General features: G+C 39.7%; 1 long non-coding RNA gene across 1 annotated transcript in view; it reads left to right on the forward strand.

Moving 5' to 3' along the window:
* LOC127059515 (uncharacterized) overlaps positions 1 to 8176 on the forward strand; it is a 131506-nt gene extending 123330 nt beyond the window's left edge. The window contains exon 5 of the long non-coding RNA XR_007777437.1: positions 8063 to 8176. This is a non-coding gene — a long non-coding RNA (uncharacterized LOC127059515). The remainder of the gene's footprint in view (positions 1 to 8062) is intronic.
* Positions 8177 to 25663: the final 17487 nt, after the last annotated feature.

The raw sequence follows: 25663 nt of genomic DNA on the forward strand, positions 1-25663 counted from the left end.
GAAGCAGAAGACAAGTGCTAATAAGAGGTGAAGAGGTGAAGACTGAAGCATCCTTATACCCAACCATAAATCTGCACCTCCTATAACTATTAAAGTCAGTGGGAATATTGTATATGTGGTGGCGTTTAGGATAAGATGACCATAAACATCTCCTCCCTCCCAATTACAGTGAATTACCGTCTTAAAAATCTGGCTCTTGGAACTTATTTGCATTTGTCTGCATTTCATCTATCTGAATGTCCTTTCCACTGGTATTTAACGGATTTTTCTGTGTTGTGATGACGATATTTTCAGTTCAGCAGCAATATGCTGGTTAATTTCAGACTTTTAAGTATTTCTGAAGGAAAGCTTTAGTAATATGGAGAAGATACTTCTACAGGCTAATTTCTTTCAGAGGTATAATGCTATTTGTATGTCTCACTCTAACTTCAGCGTTTAAATGATGCCTTAGCCATGGATGATTGAAATATGGTAGTGGCAACTCCAAGTTAGAAGTCAACCAAGCATTTGCATATCCTGAATGCGCGGTGAGGTTTGCAAACAGGCTGCCTTGGGCAGCATCATGAGTGCAGGGTGTTAAGAGGTGACATGCAGAGAAATTCTGTCACCAGAGTTAGCAGTGGTACTTAGACATCAGGAGCCTTTATTCATCAGTTCTCGAATAAAAGCCCCATAGTTGAAAACAGATGTCTTACCAGTGAGCAATGTACAGGATCTCTGGTACCCATTCCACCAGGGTCACTCATTCTTTCCATAACATATGCTGACCATTCCTTTCCTTTTCTTGTAAACAGTATTAAACCAAGAGTGAGGCAGTGGCTTGTAAACAACTGCAGCGAATGTCAAATTTAGGAATTTTTGTATTTTAGACCCTGCATGCCTCTGTCCAGTCATGGAATTTCCTTTTTAAGGATCTAACTTGTGAGTTAGAGCATGTTCTAAATGAAGAGAGGAGAGAGGTTGACAGAAAGAAAGAAAATAAGGATCACACAGGCTTTGCCAGACTTGGAAAAATGTGGATGCATTAATCACCACTACCTTTGACACTTCAGCTGAATCCATACTGCAGAGAAACAATCTTAACTTGGGCTGACTGACTGAGCTGAACAAAACTGTGAAAATAACAAAAAAAAAAACCAACAAAGACCAAACAAAGCAGGGAAATATTTCAACCAAATGAACAGCTGAAGTTCAGCCCTGATCACTTTATAGGCTCTAAGTTTTTATAGGCTCTAAGTGTGTCATATGGTCCAAACTCTGAAGTCCATGAGTTTGCATTTTTCAGCAATTTAGGTTTTTCTCTTTTTTTGATCACTTTTTTTAGAAAAATACAAAATAATGCTTTGTGACTGCAAATGTCTTTCATTTGCACATTGTTAACACTTTGGAAATCGCACGTTATTTAGAATGTGTACCTCTGAAAGATGCAAATGAGTGGCTGCTTAGCCTCAGTTAAGTTGTAGCTGCAGACAAGGCTAAAACATGTTCACTTGCATAGTAGAATGTGTGGCAAGTTTGTACTCTATGCATATTGTCTTACTCTGCACATGTAGAGCACAGGCTCAACTGCACACGTTTGTTCCCTGTTGATAGGTTTTATTCTAGTCTGAACAGATGTGTCCTTAACAATGTTTGAAAGCAAAGAAACAAGAATGTTAATTAGAAGATATGAAGTGGCTCTGTTGCAGATCATACTTCTGGGGGCGGGGGTTGTGTTTGAGAAGCTGAATGCATCTCCACTGTCTGCCATCACATGAAATTAATTCTCTTAGTTAAAACTTGCCTTTGTGTTAAAACTTGCCTTTTGATAGTGCTAGATGAAAAAACATCAAGTATAAGTAGGAAGAGACTGTGCTTCCTTTTCACAATGCCATTGCCCAGAAATCCAAGGAAGGCAGATCTCCACTCAGACATATGTGCATCTTTTAGAGAGGTAACACAGTTCTGACCATCCTTTCTCTCCTGAGAGGTGCAAAGAATTAAAAGTGGTGTTGGGTTCTGGTTATACAACAAGGAGAAGGTTCAAGTCATTGCTTTAGCACCCTACTCTACGGGAGAACTTGCCCAACAAATTTTGGCAAGGAAAAGTTGCCGCTAAAGATTTACCACTTGTTCAAGTTGCCTTGTAGCCTTGTTTCTATCAGCTGCTGTAGCAAATGCTCCAGAAGGGTTGTAAGCTGACCTTGTACACTTTTTTTTTTAATTTAAATACACACACACCTACATATGTATATAGAAAGCTAAATGGAGAACTTTTGCATAAATCCCAGGCATTTAGCCGCTGTCACACACTCTCATTCTAATGTGACTGTGAATAGCATAAACATTTCTAATCTTTCTAATATCTTTTGCCAAACACAAAACAAACAGCATATTTCAGGTTGCCATGTAAAAGAGAAGTGAAGTCCTTTGGCTGAAAGACATATCAAAGCAAATATATTTAGTTGGTTCTTAAATGAAATTTAGTTTGGGGGATGGCAAGTGTAGTTCTCTGTGGTGTTACACTCAGGGCTAGTGTAAACAGGAGTTTGGTTTTAGTTTCTCCCCCCCATTTGATTTTTAGATTTGTCCATTGTTTTGCACATTGTATTAATTTTGTAATTAGCATTCCTAGGAAAAGAGCAGAACGTACAGAATTTGGATTCTGTCACAATAAAAAATATGGGTCAAGGAAATCATTCTCCCAAAGCTGTGAATTTCTGTTTATGTGGATAAGACAAAAAAAGAAAAAAGACAAGAAAAAAAAATTATCAGAAGCAGTCTGATTCAAAATATAGTTACCAAAACTACAGGGACAGATTTTCACATGGCACTAGTACAAAAGATATGTGTTCCAGTTGAAACATCATTCAACTGAAAGTAGCCTAATTTCAGGGCATCAAGAGCAGCTAACAAGGTCTTTTTCTTTCACATTAGATGGCATTGCCCATTCTGTGTTTCAAACTTTGAATTTTGGAGGTAGAGAGGAACACTGGCTAAAAATTCCCAGTTTTTTAAAAACTTAATCCATATCGGGTTTACATTATTCATCCATTCTGCATATCCCCAGAAACATTCTTATGTAAGAAAGTGCATTCAGAGAGTGGGCATAGGGGCTCTGAAACTTACCAGGTGTGGAATGACAAAAAAATTATCAATATTGAAAATATTTGAGCCATTTTTGCTGTTTTGAATGTTCTGCAGTTCAAGACCCAGATCTACACCTGTCATAGAATTTAGCACTATATATATTTTTATGTCATTTTACTCATGCTAATTTGATGTACAAGGAATTTGAAATACAAAGGGAGTGAGGGAATCTGCGACATCTGAGTCAGGTTAGCACAGCCACACATGGATGTTCATAAGTGCCTGCCAGCTTTTATTTTCTGATCATTTCAGCCTATTGTCAATAACAGAACTTTCCTGACTTGGGATTTATGACCATGCACACGTGAACGGCTCTCCACCTCTAAATGCTGCTTTCAACTCACCCCTAGGGTGGGCATCCTGAATGCCTGGGAAGGGCAGGCTGCAGCACTACTGAAGGGCTTGTGCTTTAATTAAAGAGAACCAGCACATTCACCTTATTTTTCCTCTTTAATCTTTAATTTGCTAATGTGTCCCTATTGTATTTAACACAGAGAGAAAACACGAGACATTTGCCACAGGGATACGATACATTTAAATGGAACTTGCCAAAGCCTTGAGATGTAAGAAATTCACTTTTATTGCAGATTTGTAAATGTTCTGTGGGCAACACAATGACTAAGATATGTTAGAGTGCATGTCAGGGGTAAATTGCTTACATACCCTTCTGGTTTTGCTCTGACTGCTTCTCCCTTCTGTCAAAACAACTTGCCATAGTTAGAAAGGTGGTTCCATGCTGGCCCTATAGTCCAGTCTGTAGGAGTCTGCACACACAGAGCAATGTTTGACTAATAATTCTAATTTATAAACCATCAACAATCCTAAAAACAGATTAGCCAGCGAGGACTTTTTGTGACAAATACCATGGCACTTTTCCATACCGAACCACATAAAAGGACTCTGGGTCAGAAAAATGCATTCATTTAGAATCAAGTCTAGCAAAAGTCCCACGATTGCCAATGGAACAAGAATAACACCCCTGTTGCCAGACTTTTCCTAGGCAGTGGGTGGCCATGGATAGAGTGCTGTCCCTTCCCCCACCAACATAGTCTGTGTGTTACAAGTTGATTTCTGTTGAAGTCCAGCAGCTCCACAGTCCCAGGGTAGCTGGCTACCAGCCTGTGCTTGCATTCCTGCCTGGACTGCAGGGGCTCTGACAGCAAAGGTAACCGTGATGGTTAACTTCATTCCTGGTATGGCACAGGCCTGGTGGAAAACCCTGACAGCTTTGGAATTGCACGCTGAGGTTCAAGAACAAAGCACGCAGGGAATTCTAAACCGCCTGTGCCACCTCGCTGACACCGCTGCGTGCTCAGATCTCAAGATTAAGCAATTTATTTGTGCCAGGATTGAGCCTGAGTTATGCAGCAAGCCAGAGCTCTTGAGAAACACGAGCAGCCAGGTTCTTCTGAGCCAGTGTGGCAATGGGTGCAGCCTCTTCTCTTTGGGCACAGACCTGGGCCTGGGTGAGGGAAGCCGCTCGCAGCTATAGAGAGAGCCCCAAATGCCCAAGTCAACTACCTTGTCCTGCAAGGTCACCCCAAGGCAGGTAGAGCAAGGCTGTAAGGACTTGAGAAACACATGGATCCTGTCAAACCAATGAGAGTTTCAGCTGCTTAGAGAAAAGAATCAGAAAACTGATGTGCTTAGCCTATCTGTTGGGTTCACCAACCTGAATGTGTATTCTATTGATGGGAATGCTGTTTTCCAGCTGAGCAGAGCTTTCTCACCAAGAAGACATTTTTAGGGGGGGGGAAAATAAAGTGCAAAACAACAAAACAACTGAATAATTGAAATAGAAACATAATTTTGGAAGATGATGAAAGAAAATGGGAAGGGACCAGAGGGATAAAATATTATATTTGCCAGTTGAAATATTTTTTCCTCTAGTTACAGAACTCTATGATGGGTGGATGAAGGTAGATGAGACTTGTTTATAGTAGATTTATGTAAATACAGGAGAGCTTTTCCAGGACCTACATATATCCACCAAATATGAAAACTGTAATAAATTATTACAGTAAAAATGTCAGAAGCTTCCCTGAGATCAGCAAGAAAAATTCCTTGATTCTTCAAACCCAGCTACACAGCCAGTCTCACATGCTACTACCCTTACCCACATCCACAAAGGCATGAGATGAGCTTAGCAGCATACCTGAATATCAACACCTCTGGATGTTTTACATTAAAGGGGAAATTGAAGGTCCACTTGCATGCCAACTTCTGTCTTTTATGTGCATATTCATAAAATACATGCTGCAGTTCAGTGATTGACTTTTCAGTCAAGCTAGTTCAGATTTTTGCCAGAAGGCTTGGTCCCACCTGTCCCTTCCTGGGTTTGCTGTCTCATTCCATTGTCTATAGCATTTTAGCATTTGTTCTGTAGAACACACACTTCCCCAAATACAGGGTACAGGCAACAGAGAACTGAGCCAGGTGAAAGCTACATCTCTGCAGAGCTGTATCTCAAAATCCAGCATCTAAAGTTCTTCACTGGTACCAGCCTTTTCATGAGTGCACTAAGTAAAAAAAATAACTGTCATTTAGGTAAGTCCAGTTCAGAGTTACTGGGTAAATCCCGTGGGCAGTAAAGACCATATCTGACATGTATTGATGCTGTGCTACACGAATGGGGTGCCCAAAAGAAGCCAAAATAAATTGCCCGTGGGTGAATTCCCCATGCAACCCCAGTTCCCAGCTATTGCTGGTGCTTTGTTCTTCCAGTGTGTGTTGTTGTAAGGGATACCCTTGGCTGGGCACAGCCATGGCAGTACTGTAGGTGTGCCATGTTATGCTCTGCTGACACTCAGCTCACATTTGCTGTGGGCTCCTGAGAGAAGGGGGGGAAGGAGAGAAGGGGGAAAAGCTCATGAGCAGAAGCTGCAGGGGCTCACAAGAAAAGACCCTCCACCAAGTTCTGTGTCCCAGATCTGATGCCTGACTCACAAAGCTTCACAAAACCCCTTGATACTCCTCCCTGCTGAGCTGAGCTGTCTTCCCTGCTTACCTTTGATCATAAGTAGTGCATTAACTTATATATTGCAGTTTTCTGGGTTTGTGTCTTGCTCATACAAGAATCTATAAGATGTGGGCTAGATTCACATATGCTCTCACATTCCTTCCAGAGGAATGTAGAAAAATCAGAATGTAGCCAGAAGTCTCCATCTAGTTTGATTTTTCTTCTCTTTAGCACTATCTAGGAGTTGCTACACGTGGGGTATTGTAGGCCAAAGTTTATAACACTGCATTTAACTGCACCTTTCAAACAGATCGTAAACCAATAGCTGTAATTTTAAATTTCTCTCCTTGGATGCAGTGGAAAATGTTACTTTCATGTTTTTCTGTATGTTTACAGCATCATAAATAACACACAGATCTGAAGTGTTTTAAGTACATCAATATGCTGTTTTAAACAAAGTAGTGCAAATGTGTAGCATGTAGTGTCTAGTTGTTTTTATTTCTTTCAAGGCTAAGATTCCTCCTGCCTGCATAATTTTTAACTTTGCATGGTTCAAGACTTCTTTATGTGCTGCACCTCAAAGTCAATGGAATTCAAAGTCAAATGAAACTTGGGTGAAGAAAGCAAGTGTGCAAAAAGCCTGTGTGTTACTGCTACTTACTTTAGGTTTTAGGATTTATAGAGTTCTGATAGACTTTTCACCAAAATTTCAATCTGTGATAGGTTTAATATCCAAAATCTTATGAAATCTTTTGACAAAACAATCCTTGAGTTGATATTTGACACGGTAATAACTTTCAACGAACCAAGAAGTCTTTCTGTTGGCAGAATTGTTTGATTATAATCAGTTTCCATAACTGCAGCAGTATGTTTATTACACTTTATATGTTTATTGCACTGTACCAATCCAACACTTTTATTAAATGAATCATTGCTAAAAAAACCTGCTTCTTATTTAGGATTATATTAGTATTGTGCATTATATAAATAACTGATAAGTTTATAAACTTGGTTGTTAAATTTAGCTACTGATCTGATAGAAACATTTTAAGCAAATTTTTGTCTTTTAGAGGTTAAAATCTGGATGCATTTTCTCTAAAGGAATGGCTGTGCTCAAGCATGGATTTCTAAGCATTTCCAACCCTCTTCATATGCAAAGAGGACTTTGGGGGTTTTTTGGCCATAAGTGTCACTCATAGAAATGAAAAGCCCTGAATGTATTAAAAGATGGTGTGGTGTCTTGGTCAAAAAATGCAACTGATGTTCTTGAACGTTCTGCTTCAGTGCACCCCTCACACACCACACATGGAACCAGTAAAGGAGCACTGTTTCTTCCTTGAAATGGGCCATGCTGTTTCGTTTGAAACAACATGTGTTTCTGCTGGGTGTTCTGTGGTTCTGTCTCAACAACATTACTCAGAGCTCAAATACAGCAGGTATCAGCCAAGGAACTCTCAAGTATCAGAGGGATGAATAAATCATATTTTCAAGAAACACCCATCCCTTTCAAATAGATACACAGCTATACATCTGAGACATAACTTGCTTGAAAGAAATAGTTTTATCTTACTCTTCCAAAATTCTACTTGCCAAAGGATTTCCAGTAACAACTTAAATGAAAGTCTCAGGAGAGGGATTGAGGCCTCAGTACTACTGGGGACTATTAAAACCAATCCCTTTCCTCGTGTCTGTTCCACTGGTGACCTCTAGTGCCCAAGGACAAGAACAGGTATTTAAAGTTTCTCCAGAGCACTGCCTTAGGAGAGTGGGCAATAAAGCAGTGACCTTTTTTTCAGTGTTAAAAATTCTGATCTGGGCTTTCAGTTCACAGTATTTTAAGTGCGAAATAATAATATATAAACTTGGCGTATTAGGGGAAGCAAAATATTTATGCTAATTATAAGACTAGAAAGCTTTGTATTTGTAAAAATGGATGTTGTGCAAGATTATTTACATTTGGACCATTTGTTTCAGGCATTTTTCTTTTCTTCAGTCTGTGAAAAGAAACCGAACCTACATCGGAAATGTTGTGCCTCAGCCAGCATATACTACTGAGCAGAGGGCCTTCAAGCAGAAGGCCTAAATAGGTAACATTATTAACTAACTGGAATTTAGCTGAGAAAATGGGATGCCTAGGTACCCATTCAAAGACCACAATGGTTCAGATCTTGATTTTTTAGTTTTTATGGTATTTCTTTTAATGTAGCACACTCTGACATGAGACCAGGCTGTTTTCTATGGGAAGGCATACATTTAGGAAAATGTATCTTGGGTATTTCCTTCACGACAGTAATGTTGAATGGAGATTGAAAAGAAAAGCAGCTCTGAATTTCACTGCTCTCTTGTCAGCTGTGGAAGTGATGGGCAGTTACAAAGGTCCAGGCATTCCATGTTTCTTGGGCAGAGTGCTTTGGTAGATTTGACTTCCATGAAGTCCATCTCTGCCTGTGACTCAGACTTTAGGTAATGAGAAACTTTGGCTAATGTTAACTCAGTGATGTGCAAATAGCAGATAGCTCATGTCTAACAGTGTTAACAGGAGTAGATTAAACTGTGCTCTGAGAGAAGCATGCTAGAGAGAAGTGCTAGAAAATTGTGGATGAAGAAGCTAATTACTGAATGCATGCATTAACACTTTGAAGATATATATTTTAATAGAAACAAGATAAAACACAGCAGTCGTGCTTACAGCAAGGCTGGAATTTCAGATCTCTCCTTCCAAGACTGTCCCCATACCAATAGTAGGAATCACAGAACCACAGAACATGCTGAGTTGGAAGGGACCATCAAGGCCAACTCCTGGCCCTGCACAGAACACCCAAGAGTCACACCATGTGCCTGAGAGCATTGTCCAAATGCTTCTTGAACTCTGCCAGGCTTGGGGCTGTGACCACCTGCCTGGGGAGCCTGTTCCAGTGCCCAACCACCCTCGGTGGGAAAAACCTTTTCCAATGTCCAACTTCAACTTCCCCTGAGGAGTTTTGCTCTCACATACTACCCACCACTCCTAAGTATTTTGCTGTGCTGTAATTGAGTTTTTAAAGACTCCCAGTAGTCTCCCAGTTCATGGTAAAGGACATTGGGAATGTGAACTTGAGCCACTCTGGCAGTCACACTTGCCCAGTCTTAGCTTGGACCAAGGCCTATTCGTAGCTACATTCCCCAGACTCACAGACAGGCTCCCTCACCACCCCCCAGGTTTCCCATAGCAGAGTCTCAGACATCTGGATCCTTAAAACAATTTAATCATGGTGCAACAACAAAATAACAGCTTAAGCTGGCACCTCCGAGGAGGGATCCCACACAAAGGAATCCCTGGGCTTTTATATTCCTCAATATTCATCATATTGATGAAGGAATTGTATCTCTGAGTGCTCTGAAATGTAATCTCTTCCAGGAGAGATGGGAGAGATGGGCAGTTGCCTTCTTCTCTGACTATGTTGTAAAACAGAAGGATGCTGCAATGGTTTCTAAATCGAAAGTCCTGGATGAATGAAGGCAGTATCCTGCATCTCTGTGCCAGGAGTCTGTGTCACAGGGAGCTCAGCATTGTAGTGCTGTTGCTGTTGCAGAACAAACCTTTACTGTGATGTGGTAGCACCCAGCTCAGCCTGCAGGCTCTGCAGGTTGCCACTCTGACCTGCCTTCCCCTCACTCATCACTGCATGGATATCTTCTGCAGAGTTCTGATGTTTCCTCCAGAGATCAAATGCCTAAATCCCTTTGCTGTTTCAGTTGTTTGTTGGGTCTGTCCTGAGAGGGCTAATGGCCTAGGGTGGAAGAATTCAGCCTTGTAGTTACTGAACATCTCTTGAGTAAAAGCATGTGTATGGATGTGTAAGAGACAGAAGGGAGTGTGGGAATGGGAAGGAGAGGAGGTGTGTACAGAAGCTGGTCTTCCCTGTAATATAAACCATGACAAATCCTCTTACACATGGAGAGATGTGAGTGCAATCAAAATCTGTGTGTTGGGTGGCAAAGCTGATTACATGACTTCATTCCTGATGTCATTTGATGGCTGTGGGCAGTGAGCACAAGCCACCTAGCTACAACCTTGTAAGATTTCTGCAGCTTCTGTGAGAACTTAACAGGACAGTAAATTGCAGTAGCTGACTGCATACAAAGTACAGCAAGGCTTCAGAATGGGGAGACTTTTATTGTATTTTAATTGTATCTAATTGTATCTTTATTGTATTTTAATAAAGGCGTGGGAAACAGTTGACTTCTTAATTCAAACATGAGCAGAATACTTTAAAGGTAAACAATTTTCCCCTGTTATCACATTGGCTGTCCAGCAGCAGTCCTCTGGCCAGGATCTGTGAGGTGTTAGTGATCCAAAGTGCTGCAAGCACTGCCTGAGGAATGCAAGCAGCATTAGTACTCAGGTAGTAAAAGTGTACTGCTGGTGTTCAAAAGAAAGCCAAAGCACTGCTCTGCTGGAGGCATCACTGTTCAAGCACCTAGAGGCTCTGAGTACCTGTCTGACAACAGCAGCCTGCTCAGAAGATTCAGAGGAGGTATTTCCTGCCTTTAAAATTGTTTTCGTGGCTGAATCATCCATAGTCTAAACCAGAAAGTGTAAAAATCATAAGATGACTCATTATGAGTGTCAGATCTACTAGTTCTAGAACCTTTATATGTTTTCAGCTGGAATCTAATTTTCTTTCAAGTGCAGTTTGACAAAAGAAGAAAGCAAGTAAAGAAGAACAGCCTCAGGTGGCATAGAAAATGGGTCAGTCAATATTTTCAACTAGCATAAAAACTGTTTCTAAGTATGTTCAAACTATATTTACTTCCATTAAAATGTATAACTATCCTCCTACTTTACCAGAAAGCTGGAGGTATTCAGTTATATCAATTAGCAAGGTAAGATAAACATTTCAGATAAAATATCCTGCTTTAAATTTTCAATCATAACTAAAATTTGTAGTTTAAATCAGAGTATAGTTCCTGCTCTCCTCCTCTATGGCTCAGACCAATACAGACCCAGTGGTGGCTTCTGACTGGGGTGAGCACACATGAGCAGTGTCCTTTCAGAGGGTCTCTGTTCTGTTTTATTCATCTGAATAATAAGGGTACCCAATAATTTGAAACAACAACTTTCAGGCCATCAGGAACTGTGTAGACTTGCTAAACTTTGGTTTTATTATTCTATTCCACTGATACAATTGGAGGGGAAAAAAAAGGGCACAACCCTCCAATTGTGAATAGGTTAAATTTAAGAATGTTGCACCGATCAGAAAAATGAAATGCTTTACTCTCTAAACATTTCTACTAAACATCTGGGAAATCTTAGCTTAAAAACAGTGGAGCAGGCACAATGGAAAATCCTTGAGAGTGATGACAGCTCTGATTTCACATGTATTTATAATCCTGCGCTTCGTTTATTTTCTTGGGATTTCTGAATTTGACAGAGACAGATATCTGAAAATAACTGACATGCTAGCTGTCAGCCTGTCCTTAAAATGTGTGGTCAATAGATCAAGGGAACTAAAACACAGGGGGCACAATGTTATTCTCTGTTACAAAATGTAGAGAGGATGAAGCATTTTATAGTTCTTGAGTGAAATGCTCATATGGGAAAAAATAAATTGCTGACAGTCTCTCACTTCAGCAACTTGTATGTGGTGCTGAAGGCAAACTATTACCTGCAGTCTGTGAAGGAAGGACTTTGCCACTGTAGCACAAACATGGAAGCACAAAAATGAGAGCTGTTGCTACAGGGGTCAAATTTTCACCTGGTTTGGGGGTAAGATTTTCACAAGGCCTGTGAAAGGTCCTTCCTCAATACATGGGATCATTTTGTGCAGTAACTTTGAGATAATTCAAGTCAATGTGCAGCTCAATCTCCCTTGCTCCTGTAGGCATTAGGGGTAATCCATAGTTTTGGCAAGTAGGAAAAGCAGGGGAGACCTAAATGAAGCTAAAGCTGCTTGAGACAGGAGTTTTGTGTTATGCATATCTTCAGTTCCCAGTACAAAGAGGACAGTTTCTTCAAATTAAACAACATCCCATACACACTGCTGTGACAATGAGTTAACATAAAAGGCCAACGTGTTACTTTTCATTCAAAAGGCAAAAATAATAAGATTAATTTTGAAATTCTCCAGATATGAGGTGGAAGACAGCAGTGATTTCTTGCTGTCCACAATTCTGAAACTTCTTGTGTGGTGTCAGTAGTTCTGCCAAGGCAAGCAGGAATGAACTACTTACCTCCATTTCCTATATCTGCTAGGCACTGCAAAAATTTCGGAGAGAGAACCTACCAGTGAGTGGCTGCAGATCAGACTAGACAAAATTTCTTCCACATGTTAGAACCATGTTGCTCATTAACCAAAGAGATTCATGAAATCTGCCCTGTTCAGTTATCTCAGTTGTGGGTGATGGCTTTGTGTAACAAGAGCCGTGCACAAAAGGCAACTAGGGCTGGGAAAACCTGCCAGAGAGGGATCCTGGCAGTTCCTCAGGGGGATAAGCCCTGCTTTTCCAAGGAAAATTCAGCAGGGATATTCCTGCAGCACTTCCTTGCCTAGAAAAAGAGCTGTAAGTGTGGGTGTGCATTTATATATGTGTGAGGACCAAAAAACAAATGGTAGACTGCAGTGAATCTGCAGGAGCAATGATTCTGAGTGCCCTTAGAGTAAATATCTTGTTACAGAAACCTTTGGCTTAGGAGATATGTCACTTACTATTTCATAAGTAAATAGAATCTGTCTTGCAAGGAGATAATGAAACATAATAGAGTTTTAATGTAATGATCATTATTAATCATTAATCAATCAGTCATAGTTCTCGGTTCATACCACAGCTCCCGACCACATACAACAGTGTAGACATGAAAATTAGTGTGTGTGACCATCACATCCCACTCCTAAAAGGAAGGGAACACCCAACATTCCCAGATGCCAGCAGTGGAAAAGGAGCAACAAATTTCAGAGGGTGTGAAAAAACTTATCAAGTGTTTTTAGTATATTTGCTGTCACTGCAGGAAACCTGAGGTGCCTCTGTTTGGATGTGTGAGGACAAGAATAGAGAATACAGAGTTGAGAGAGATTCTCAAGGCATTCCAGATATTTGGGCAATTTCCCTGGGGAGAATCAGGCTGACAAAATTCTTCTGAATTTTGCAGTTTCAGCAAACCTCTTTAAGGTGTCTTTCTAAATTTTCTCTTCAACTTCCACTTTTTTTTTTTATAAACCACTGTTGTTTGTTGTACTGTGCACCTATTGCTGCTGTGGCACTTTGTAAAATTAGAAGACTGAATTCACTCTGGCATTCTTGCTAGCAATGACAATGACAGCAGATTTCAGAAATGCAGAATATGGCAACCAGGGCAGGGAATTCCAGAGTATTCCATTGAGAATATGGGTTCTTCATACTTGTCTCTTGCATGAATAATTTTTCTGTGTACACAGGAGATTCATGATATTAATTTCTTACTCCAGTGAAAATGTTTGTGAGAAGGCAGAGAAAAAACATAATTGTTACTGGAGATAGTCTTCAAATAAAGTCTGAGATGAAAATGTCTGTTACACAAGCAGTCTTTGGTAGAAAGCCTTTGAAAGAAAAAGGATGCATAATTCAAGTGGTTTCTTATGCTGGTTAGCAATGGACTTGGAAGGCAGAAAACATTGTACCAGCATTTCTGCAGTGAAAAAAAGTCTGCTGTAGCCTGATAAATGTTCTGAATAAAAGATAAGGGTGTGCACTGAAAAAAAGCTGTTAAAAAAGCTTGCAGACACATGGCTGCAAGCACTATGCTGTCCTGTGGAGTGGAGATATTTGTCCAAATGCTTGTTATTCCCACTTGCTTGTCACTCCTGAAAGTCCAGCTGGTATCTTGTTTGTGGGTCCAGGAGGACACAAGTACTCCCTGTTGTACTGCTGAATATCTCAAAAGAAATCATCTCAGCAGAGAAAGAGGGTGAAATTTTGACAGCAGGGTGATAGTTTGCCGAGCATATTCTTTTTCTTGACAACTTCATATCTTTTAAATTCAAATTATCTGTAGATAACTCAGTATATTCTATGGTATACCTTCTGATGAAGTTCATACTTCTGTCAACCCATCTGGAGCACTGACCATCAGTTTTAAGATGGACTTGGGAAGCAGCTATAGAAGGCATAATACAGTTTCTTTAAACTATCCTAAATATCTAGGTATGTGAATAGTCATTACACTTCACAGGCTGGCACTGCTTTTGCTTTGAACACTTAATTTTATGGTGCACTAAATATTTGTGAATATATCATGATCTGTGATCAGTGCCAAAGAAAATGTGTGGCTTTTGCGGTCAACGGGCATTTCACTTCCATGTGTCCAGGCTTTTCCATCTGGATGCATTTTCCATACTTACCAAGAGCTTTGAGATTTACACAGTCTCTTTGCAGGTGTGACATACAAGAATATCCTCATCAAAACTGGAGTGTTTTAGGAAATGAGCAGTTCAGAATTTGTCGTACATACGAATAGGACTTGCCCACCTGTTGGTCTTGTAATTTCTGTGCTCGCTGCACACTTGGTGAAGTCTGAAAATTCTTTTCAGCAGATCCAAAACTGCTGGAGTCACAGAGCCCATTTGGCATCCCAGCCCTTGCAACAGCTGTTTCAGGAGCCAGTCTGATTCAGCCAATAAGCAACACAGCAGAATGATAAGCACAGCAGGGGCAGGCTTTTGAGGTCTGTGGCTTTTGGTGGCACTTCTTTGCTGTGGGGACAGTGACCCAGGGATTTTTCCCTGGTGCTTTTGCCCTCTTGCAGACACAAAAAGAAAAAATGAAGATGTTTAAGACAATACCTGTGTTCATTCTGTTGTTTGCAGGTGAGTGAACATTTCTTTATGCTTTTTTCCTCAGCAAATACTTCCTCTTCAATACTTGCAATTACTTTTTGAAAATATTCCTGAGTACATTCTAAATATTAATTCATGTGGCTAGATCTATAAGTACAATCATTGAAAGTGTTTTGTCTTTGTATTATTATATTCCACCACATGAATGATTCCTTTAGTTATATCTCTATCAGTAAATTAAGCTTAATCAGTAAGCTAATGCTTAAAAAGCACAAAATTATTTTACCATGCAAATATCTGTGGCACTCCTAATAATAAAACCTTGAGAATAATTTAGGTTGTATTTTAAAGAAATCCTCTACAGGTACAGAAAAAGACATGTGCCAGCATAAAAGGTAAGACTTGTTGCAACATTAGTCATCTTAGACTCATTAATGAATGACAAAAATAAATGTTAATATCAGTTATGATCAATATTCTAACAATCAACAATAAAACTAGAGAAATGACAACACCTACAGCTCATCCCTTTTAACTTTCTGCACTACAGGTTACAGGTACAGTGGCAGTATCTCAAGGAACTCAGATGATGCAAGGAAACAAAAAAAAATTATTTATTTCAGGCCTTTTAACAATAAGCACCAGGCTTTCCCACCTGCCCCACAAAGACTTTGTGAATTTACTGAGTAGAAGTAATGGCTGGGATCTCCCTCTGCAAGTTTCATGAACTTCCCATCTGCACCATTTGCACTACTCAGGACCCCTTGTATCAGTTCTGGCTAATGAAAATATTTATGTTTGATACTCAGAATTTGTGACTGAATGTTGTATTAGAGAGACCTTACATCATTTGAGTATAATACTGGACAGTAATGAAAGGGGTTTATGTTTGTTTGTAAGAATTTGTGACTAATTGTATCAGTTTTATAAATTTCCACCAGAACACTGTTTCCTTGTGAAAAAGAAAAAGAAGAGACTCAGTCTGGTGTGAAGACATAAAGCATTTTCTTCTTTACACCTCTAAAGGCAGCAATAGAGGGAGAAATTAAGAATGTAGAAAGTGGTGGAGGGGGTTGGCTAATGAACCTTCTTATCATGAGGGGACACGTGTTCTGAAACAAGTCTGGCTGAGAATTTCTGCCCTCCCTCTTCTAAGCAGTCCATGGAAATACATACATCACCCCTCTCTGCTGAGCTGTGCCCTGCTTGACAGAGTCCTGGGAAAGCTTCAAAGTTCAAAGCAAGTTTCTCTCCTAACCCTGGAGTAATTTCAGTGCATTGCTATCAGGTGCTGCTCCTTCTCAGAGAGGCAGAATCTGCCAATTGGTACTGTTGGGTGCACAGGTTTGCTCTCTTCCAGAGAAGCTGTGGATGGATGTTATGCCTGGAGGGGATGCTATCATTCTAGGAAGGGCTTTGTAGATAGCAAATCTCAGGAGAGACCAGAATTAAATAAGATGTTTGATGGTGCTGGTTTTTTTAAACTTGTATGCCCAACAATCTCACAGGGCAGAGATTTGCCCCCCTGTGATGTTTCAGAGTCCATGTGGAATCTCCTGGAATTTGGGCTTCAATAGGAGAGGTTTGTTTTGGTTTGTTTTTTATATCACAACTGTGCCTGTGGAAAGCATCTCCTTAATGCTCCAATAACTTATAAAAAGGTATAGTTTTCCTCTTCCTGTCACTAACAAAAAATTCAGGAAAAGTGTCTTTCATCCCTCCCCAATTCTTTTTCATTAATTTGCAACTGAAGGGGAGAGTAACATGAAAAAAAGGGATGTTAATTTTATATGTTAATTAATGCAAGCAAATGAATGTCGTCATCTCCAACAATGTGCTTGCTTCCCATTTGAGAACCATGTAGGGAAAGAGGAAAAGTGAGAACAAGGATGAATATATCAATAAACATCCCAGGTGAGCTGAGCTGCTGTATCCTATCAACCCCCATCAAAGCAAATGAAAATGGGTTTTGTAATTTTCACAGAGTTCCCAAAACTAATAAAGGCTCTGCTACTGTTCCCTTGTGGCTTTCATTTTCTTACTCCAGAGCAAGGAAATAATAGCTGAAAAGAATATCTGTGTTTTGTTGTTTTTTGGTTTGTTTTTTTTTTAGGCTGAGTAAATGGCAGTGAGGGGAGTTTTTCCAAACTTTTTTTGAGAAATATCTTAACAATTTCAACTGAAATGTTCACACAAAATGAAGGGGTGGAGGGAAACATCCCAAATGTAAAACAGCAAGCAAGGTTGTCCAAGTTAGACAAGTTAGTCTCTCAAATGTCAAGAGCATTTGAATCTTATAACTGAAATCATCAAACAACCTTATTAATAAAGGGTATGGCATACTTCATCAATAATTTATTGAAATGTTTTCATTTTAGGATATCTTTGTAACGCTCAGGAGGAAGACACAACAGTGGATACTTTACCTCCTAAGGAACTTGCTCCACCAAGACCTACAGCACACTCACAGGGGAGTGATCCTGTTCCAGGTCTGTTTTTTAAGTTGTTGCTTCCTTCAAATCCTGAGTCAGTTCTTCCCTCAGGAAGAATCTGAGTCTTGGGAATACACTGTTCCATTTTTGTGCTGTTGTTTTCCAGCCAATGACTGTCCTTAGAAGAATTGTGAGCACAAACCAATTTAGCAGCAATACAACCCTGTGATTGATTTAAACAGGTTTCCACCTGTTTCTACAGAGGTGGAAGCTGAAGCACAAAGAATATTTCAGACATTTCAGATTACACAGCCTAAATAATTGTCTGTCAAGGGGCAGGAAATATATCATTTAATATAAAATGTCACACATTTTCCATGATCAGTGTCTAGCTATTCTGTGCCAAGAAAAGAGCACTAATGAGGACTAAAACAGCAGAAAAGGTCCCCCAGACCTGTGAAGTGTCTCGATTTTTTTCTGTGACACCTCTCTGTGCAGCACCAGCTTCTGGGTGTGTCTCAGATGCCATGCTGCTCCCTCTGGGCTTTCTGGAGTCACTGCTTTCTCAAGCCCACTTGTGCTCTTGACACCACAGCTACAGGCTGCATGACACTTCCTAGCTGCAGGCTCAGAACAATAATGCTTTCTCAAATCCTGCCTTTGTGGGGCTTTGGCTGCTGCTGGTGGTGGTTTCCACAGCAGCTGCTGGGGTAGTGTTAGTAGCTGAAGTGCCAGGGATTTCACCTGCCCTCCCTATTTCCTCCTCCTGTAGTCTCTCTGCTTCTTATATTGAGGTAGGAAAGCCAGCTTTGCCTTCATTACGCATGGCTGTGCAGTTTTCTCAAATTTCTAATTTTTTATTATTTTCCTTTTAGCAGGAAGAAGTCTGCCAACTCTAGTAGGTAAGTTCACAATTTCAACATATTGTACTTTTGCTTAAATCTTTTTTTCTTTACTTAAGTTTTGTATTTTTAACTTCTTTTACTGCAGTTGATTATAGAATACAAAAGCTATGTATGAACTTGTCATTAGCCTGAAAAACTCTGTTTTCATATAATAATATTTAAGACACCCTTGATGGCAAGTCATGGTATTTCTCTGCTGATTTGAGTAATGACAGTATCATTCAACCAGACTAAACCAGAGTAATTTGATTTCCTATTACTATTACTTTGGGCCTTTTTCTTTTAATAAAATCCTTAACACAATTATTAATTTTTGATCAGCAGTAACTGTTGCTCACAACAAAAAAAATTGGAGATTAATTATAGCACATATTTGCACTGCCAAAAAAAAAAAAAATACTGTAATGACCTCTGACATGATTGACTTATTTCTGTACAAACCCAGACCTGAATGAGATTTTTGTTTGTAGGAAAAACGAAGACCTATATTTTAGTGCCACATATAACTATTTTATGCTGCATAATTACCCACTACAAATGTAGGTATTTATTTTTTCCTTGTCTTAGTGGCCTAGAGTCATGGTTACCTTTCTTTTCTCTCTTCTAGTGGCAGGAGTCAGCATTGCCCTTGTGTTGCTTTGTATTCTTATAGTTGCTATTTTTTGGTATGCATGGAAAAAATCACAGGTAAGTCCAATTTTTTTCTTTGGGTATTTGTCACTGTGTGTATAATATGTATATATTATGGAACATGAAATTTCAGCTTTCCACTTGTCATTCAGGTTTCTGATGTTCATTTGCATTGCAGTTGTTTTTCCACTGGGAGGGGGTTTTTGTTACCACTGGATGGCATTCTTAAAATTAGGCAGCTTATAATCAAAATTTAATTTACCTCAGCTGACCTCCCTTCCTGGGTAGGACCTGCTCCCATTTTTGTAGGAATGGTTTCTGGTCTGCAGGTTTTTTTCATCTAAAGTCCTGCATCAGCAATGATAATTGAAGTATTCAAGTGAGGTTTATCTGAGTTATTTTAGATCCTATAATTACTTATTATCATTTATGCTATAATAACTTATCACAGCCAGTCTTATCTGTGATGAGTTAGTATTGATAAAAATTAAAATACTAGGTAACTTAAGAATAAATGCACTTACACTATAGAAACAGATATGCAAAAATAGTCTGTTACTCAAACAATTTAATAATAAGGAAAAACCTGAGGAGGACTAGTGTTATATTGACATTACTGGTTTTCCATCTGTGCAGCTCAGTGATGATGATGCATTTGTGTTTCTCTCCCAGGAAGGTTCAATTGAGCTCAATCCCATCCCCTACGGTGAGGCTGGAGTGTCCCTCCGGAGCCTTTCGGGGCCTGAGAACCAGCAGGAGTGGCCTTTTCAGAGAGCAGTGCAGTGACAGCAGGGGAGCTGCTGCATCACCCTCTGGGAGGAAAGAAAAGCCCTCTCCATTGTAGATAGTTGAACAGCACTCTCAAGGAACTGTATCTGCAAAAAAGTTACATTCTTGAAGTTGTAAATGTCCTTGTTAGGGAAAATGCCACACTTAAACTATTTTCTAATAAATTAAACCTGCACAGGAACATGATCACTGTTGAGATTAGCTGGAATGGCCACTGTTTGTGCTTGTATACCTGTGAATTTCCTATTGGAAATGGCTCCTGGAAAGTTTTAGCTTCCAAAATCTGGCCTGGGCCACAACTAATTTACCAGCATAAACAGTGCTGTTCCAGTGGCTGGGAGTTTCCTAGGTATTGTTTCATTTGCTAGTCTAGATATTGTTATCATTTACAGTTCATTTTAAATTACACAGTTGATACACCCACCCACTCCTGGTCAGGGATTATTCAAAGATGACCACTGCAAACCTTTGCTTGCTCATTATGCTACTCAGTGGAAGAAGTAGTGGAAGTGTGACAGTAACATCCAATAAAATTCAGGTTTTTGGGCTTAACTGATTCCTAAATTCAAAATCCATTTAATAATAATCAAGAGTATTTGGAAGCTCATCCGTTTTTCCATCAGCTCCATAGATGACAATATCTTTTTCATTTCTCTTCATTTATCTGAGTTTAAGAATGTGTTAATTGTATTAATTTTATATGTTGCAATATTATTTAGGGTGGGAGAGTTTGGCTAAATCTGCTTGTATGGTGTATTTTTTTAATATGCATCTTCTGGTTTTATTTCATTTAATAGAAATTTTGTAAGTGCTTAGATGCTTTTTTAGATATTAGATCAAGAGTGCCCTGGGCAACAAACAGCATTAGTTAAATACAGAGGAAATAAGAATAACAAATATTTTGAGGAATAATTCATATAAACAATGTTTACAGTGCTTTTTAATTGATGTTTCCAAGCCTCTTTGTGAATAACTTTGCTTTTGAAAACCCTTTTAGAGTGGTTGTAATTTTTTTCTGAGCTTTTACAGAACTAGTGTGCTAGAAATAATATTTAATATTTGTTATTTGGTGTTCATGTTGGTTATTGCACTGTTGAAGAGGTTTATGATTGCTGAAAAAATTTTCCTCTACCTTGGGTGGCCAGTGCCAGAGGAGTGGATGCTGAGTACTTAGGAGATAAACTACCTGTGGGTTTGAAATGAGTTGTGTCAACAAAGCCTGAGCAGCACCTGGGCTGACACAGGTGCTCACAAATGGGGAGTTTTTGGCCCACAGCTCTCCAGTTCCCTGCAGTTCCCTGCCTGCCAAGCAGGGGAGCAGCTCCTGGGAATGATGGAGCCGTGGAGGAGAGGGCAGTCCCAGCTTTCTGGGAAATTGCAGATGGCATTGCAAAACTTGAGAGACACATGTTCTCTCAAGTTTTGCAATGCCATTTCCCATTGAGAGAGATGGCATTGCAAAATGGAAATGAGACAGGAAATAAATGAAAAGGGAGAGCTCTGTGGAAATCAGGAAAGCCCTCATGATCAGAAGCTGTGGATGTGGAAGTCAGAGCAGCAGCACCTGTGATTTGACTGTCCTTGCACTCAATTGAAAGGTAAGCACATTTTTAGTTTATTCACACTTCTTTTCTAATATAGGAAAGATGGGTAGGCATTTCCTGGATTTGAAGGAAATGAGTTTTATATAATTTAGAGATGTGTCTTTTTGAGTTCAAGAAGAGAAAAGCAATCTGCTCAAAGTGGTGTTGGAGCCTTGCCAACTGGGGATTACTTTTAAAAACAGATTACCCAAATTACCCTTATTACCAGCCCAGTGGGAAGAAGGTTGCATTGAATAGTCTCTGCAGGTCCCTTCAAGCTCTGAATTTCCAGTTCCCAACAACTACCACAGCTAGCTTGTACAGCAGCTTGCTTCATTTGTGGATAACTTGCAAAAAGCTGTGAAGCCCTGTGCACTGCAGCCAGCAGCACGAGGAACAGGTGGCTTGGCAAAAAAATAAGCGTAGGGCAGATGTGGGTGATCTTCCTCACTTTGCATTCAAACCTTTTCAAATTTACTTTCTAAGCAGGCTTGACCAGTACAATGTGCTGAAAACATTAGTTCCACAGGTCAAGATCTCTTCTCTCTCCCTTTAAAAAATCTTCTAGAATTGTTCATTGCCCTTTTCATCTTTTTACTATGAGACCAGTGGACAGTTCTTTCCCTTTTCCCTGTCATTCATATTACAGAACCTCTAGCACACCTGTTTTGTCTTCCAAATTAACAGTGTAACTTATTCTCCATTGATTTCATGTTTAGCACTTTAAAAATGTGAAAGCACATCTGCTTTTAATAACTGGAGGTTAAAAATGGAAAGCTTAGTGTACTTCTGGGGTAATAATGGCAATTTTTACAGTTTCTACAAAAGTTTTAGAAGTTGGTGTCTGCACTTGTGGTGTGAAACACGATTTTGAAGGAAAAAGGATGTGTCTGGCTAAAAAACATGGTCAGTATTTTACATAGTCACTGGTATTAGTTATGTACATCCCTGGATTTATACACATTAGCCATCTTGGTCACAGCAAAAGATTTACTCTTGCTTTCCATAAGGATGAACATAAATTGAAAGGTTCACCACAAGCTGCATTAACCTCTGTCTCATAAACAGAAGAAGAAACACGAGAAAAGATTTCAATATTATTAAAGCCAGGCTGTAAAAACTTAGACATCTTTAACCCTTAAAACCTTTCTTATGCAAAGCCATCCTTCAGGCCTTTAAAATTTTATTTGTATTCAATTGTTTTCCATTCCTCATCTGTATATGCTAGAAACAAACCCAGCAGCAGTTGGCATGTTTTCCTGCCTAGAGAGGTTTAACTTAAAAAATAAACCAGATAGAATATTGTAAGGGGGAAATATGTGAGAGGGTGTTATTAACAATATGTGTCTTTATTTGGACAGAGAGTAGGTGCAGCCATTCCTGCCAGGTCATTTCACACCACCTCAAACAAGAATGTGCAAGCACCTTGCAGGATATTGCCAAAACTCTGTAGGAGTGCTCTGCTCTTCAGCAGTCCTTGCCAAGAAGCAGAGCACCCAATAGGCGCAGAGACCAACACATGCAATGCCTTTCTGTCTCACAAGCCTTCCTGCTAGTGAGCCTTGAGCCAGGCTGAATGGTTGGAAGCAATGGTGCTGGACACAAACTGGATGCTTTTTGTTGACAGCACTTTTGATAGAAAGACATCAGTCCATTGGCAGGGAGTTTCCAACCAGCTGATTTCAAAGCACCAAGTCTTGCTGTCAGACACCACTTTAGGGTCATGTTTTAATAGTATTCAAATAATTGACCATGGCTTTCTGTTTCCTCCTGTGTGTGCCCAAGCCCAGTATGGACGTGTGACAGAGTAGGACATCTGTGCTGTCTGATTTGGGGACTCCAGCCCACCTAAAGAGCGGGAATGGGGTGTATTCTAATGTGTGCCAGTGATAAAGCCTGTGTGAAATGCCCCTGCAGAGATAGGTTCTCCTGTGCCCCTCCCTGGCAACACCCTCTTTTTCACTTCACGCTGGCCCTAACTTTGTTTCTTTGGGGTTTGTTCATTTTGCACAAAAAGGATGTTTTGAACAAGAAGCAGCAGAATTTCTTTTGCCATGTTTGTGCCATCTAAACTATACCAGACAAGGAGAACTTTTTCCTGCAGTTAGTGAGAGATCATTTTGTGTAGCTGTAGTGTAGCCTTAATAAGTGGAATGCCTGGGCTGTTTTTAATGGAACAATTTTGTGCATATTTCAGGTATACATGCCTCCTTTTAAACAAAAATGAAGGATAAATTTCTGGAGGACTGTTTACTTAAAATTTATCAGGCCAACTCTTATACTTCGTAGCAACCTCCAGCAAAAATTCTGAAAATTTAATAGTCAGACCGGACAGGTAAACATAAAGATGTATAAGCCATGTAGAAAAAATAGTGTTTCACATACTCTGGTTAACATAGTTCTTGAGTATGTAGAATCAAGAGGTTAAATTTTAGATGGAAGGAACCTTGAAGATCATCTATTTCAAACCCCTTGCCATGGGTAAGGACAACTTTCACTAGGCTGGGTTGTTCACAGTCCAGTCCCACCTTGTGCAAACATTTTGTTTCTTCATTATTAAAGACAGCAAAATCAACTCTGAAACAAAGCAAAGGCCAGCTCCCTCTCTTCTCCACAGAAGGCAGAAGAATCACTGCTGTTATTAGAGAGTAAAAATATTCAGAGGAATCCAACCTGTTTAGCCTGTGAGGATTGTAACAGGCTTTCAGTAACTACTAAGGAGGCTGTTGTTTTCTAGGGGGAAATAAAACCATTTTTACATTGTTTATTCCATCAGCTTTAATAGTTGGTAAAAATCTGATCTTTGCACAAGGAGCCCTTCTTCATCCAGCACAGGTTTTTGTAATGTTCTGCAATGCTGATGTCCGGGACTTGTTGTAAAGCAACTTTGTGACATTTTGAGAAGTTAGCCATGATGCTTTGTGCTTCTTGGGGCTCAAGCCCAGACCATTCAGGAGGTTTCAAAAGTATTGCTGTTCACCTCTAAACCAAATTATTTTTTGTTGTAATTGTGAGCCAAACTGTGCACAATTTTCTCACACCAGTAATTGACAGGAGTCGTCAAAACCACGCACAGGAGCAATTTACTGGGCTTCACTTCACTTGCTCTGTGCTACAGATATTGTGCTGTTCTTCTCTTCTACCATGCCACTTCTTTATAACTAAAACTCTAGATTCAGATCCCTTTTGTGTTAACAGAGGAATTCCTTTTACAGTTTCATCCAGTTTGGCATATTCTTTTACAGGCTATAATTCCACCAGTGCATGCTATTCTGAGTTTGCAAAGTGCCTTTGGAGAGTAAAAAGTTGCTCTTGGATTCTAACAGAACAAATGAGCACAGACCTAGTGCCTGCAAGTTGGGTCAGAAGAGAAGTGCTGTCTGAATAACAGGAGAGGGAAATAATCTGGCATTCTTCAGTCCAGATCTGCAGTTTCAGCAGCAGATGGCTCGGATGCTGCAGGGTCTGGGTATATGAATAGGGACATCGTTGTTCCTCCCTCAGCCTCATTACACCTAGGCACTCTGTCTGTGCCCCATTGTCACCCCAGAACAAGCTTTGATCCAGTTCTATAATCTTAGCATTAAATAAGTGCATTTTTTAATGGGATTAAGGTGAGGATGATTAACAAATCCTAAATTCTGATTTTACTGCAATTAGAAGAATTTATTTATCACCTCTGCATTTTGAATCTTAGCATCTTGAGACATTCTAGTGACTCAGGAGGATGGAATTTCTTTCCTAAGTATATATTGAATTCCAAGACTAGTGATAGGCACTGATGATAGAAAAATACTCTGTAATCATCAGAAAGATTCCCATTAAAGTAATGACATTGCAAAAAAAAATAGATCAAAAAAAGGAAGTATCAACTTCTTGAAAGTGCATAGATTCGGCATTAGAGGGAAGATGTTACAGAATCATGGAATGTGCTGAGTTAGAAGGGATTCATCAGGATTATTGAGTCCAAATCCTGGCCCTGCACAGCACCATCCCCAGGAGTCACACCCTCTGCCTGAGAGCACTGTCCAAATGCTTCTTGAGCTCTGTCAGCCTTGGTGCTTCCCTGGTGAGCCTGTTCCAGTGTCCAGCCACCCTGTGAGTGGAAAACCTTTTCCTAATGTCTATCTGATCTGATATCTTAATGCCCAGCTTTAATTTAGGAAGAGGACTGAAAGGAAAACAGGGAACATACACAACTAAAATTAGGACATAGCACGTTTAAGGTTTTTGAAGAAGATTAAAGATATAGTCCATTCGGGATTTGCATTTTTTTATACCATCAGGAAGGGTCTGGAGCTGGGGGGAGGACAGGGGAAGCTACCTTTCACAAGGTAAGGTAAAATACCTGCTACTTTTATATTTTATTAAACCCCTCAAATTCCTGTTTCAAACATATTTGTAATATTTTTGTTTAAGAAGCTGAGTCCATTTCTGGGATTTG

This window comes from Serinus canaria, chromosome 4 (assembly GCF_022539315.1).
Source record: "Serinus canaria isolate serCan28SL12 chromosome 4, serCan2020, whole genome shotgun sequence".
NCBI classification, from domain to species: Eukaryota; Metazoa; Chordata; class Aves; order Passeriformes; family Fringillidae; genus Serinus; species Serinus canaria.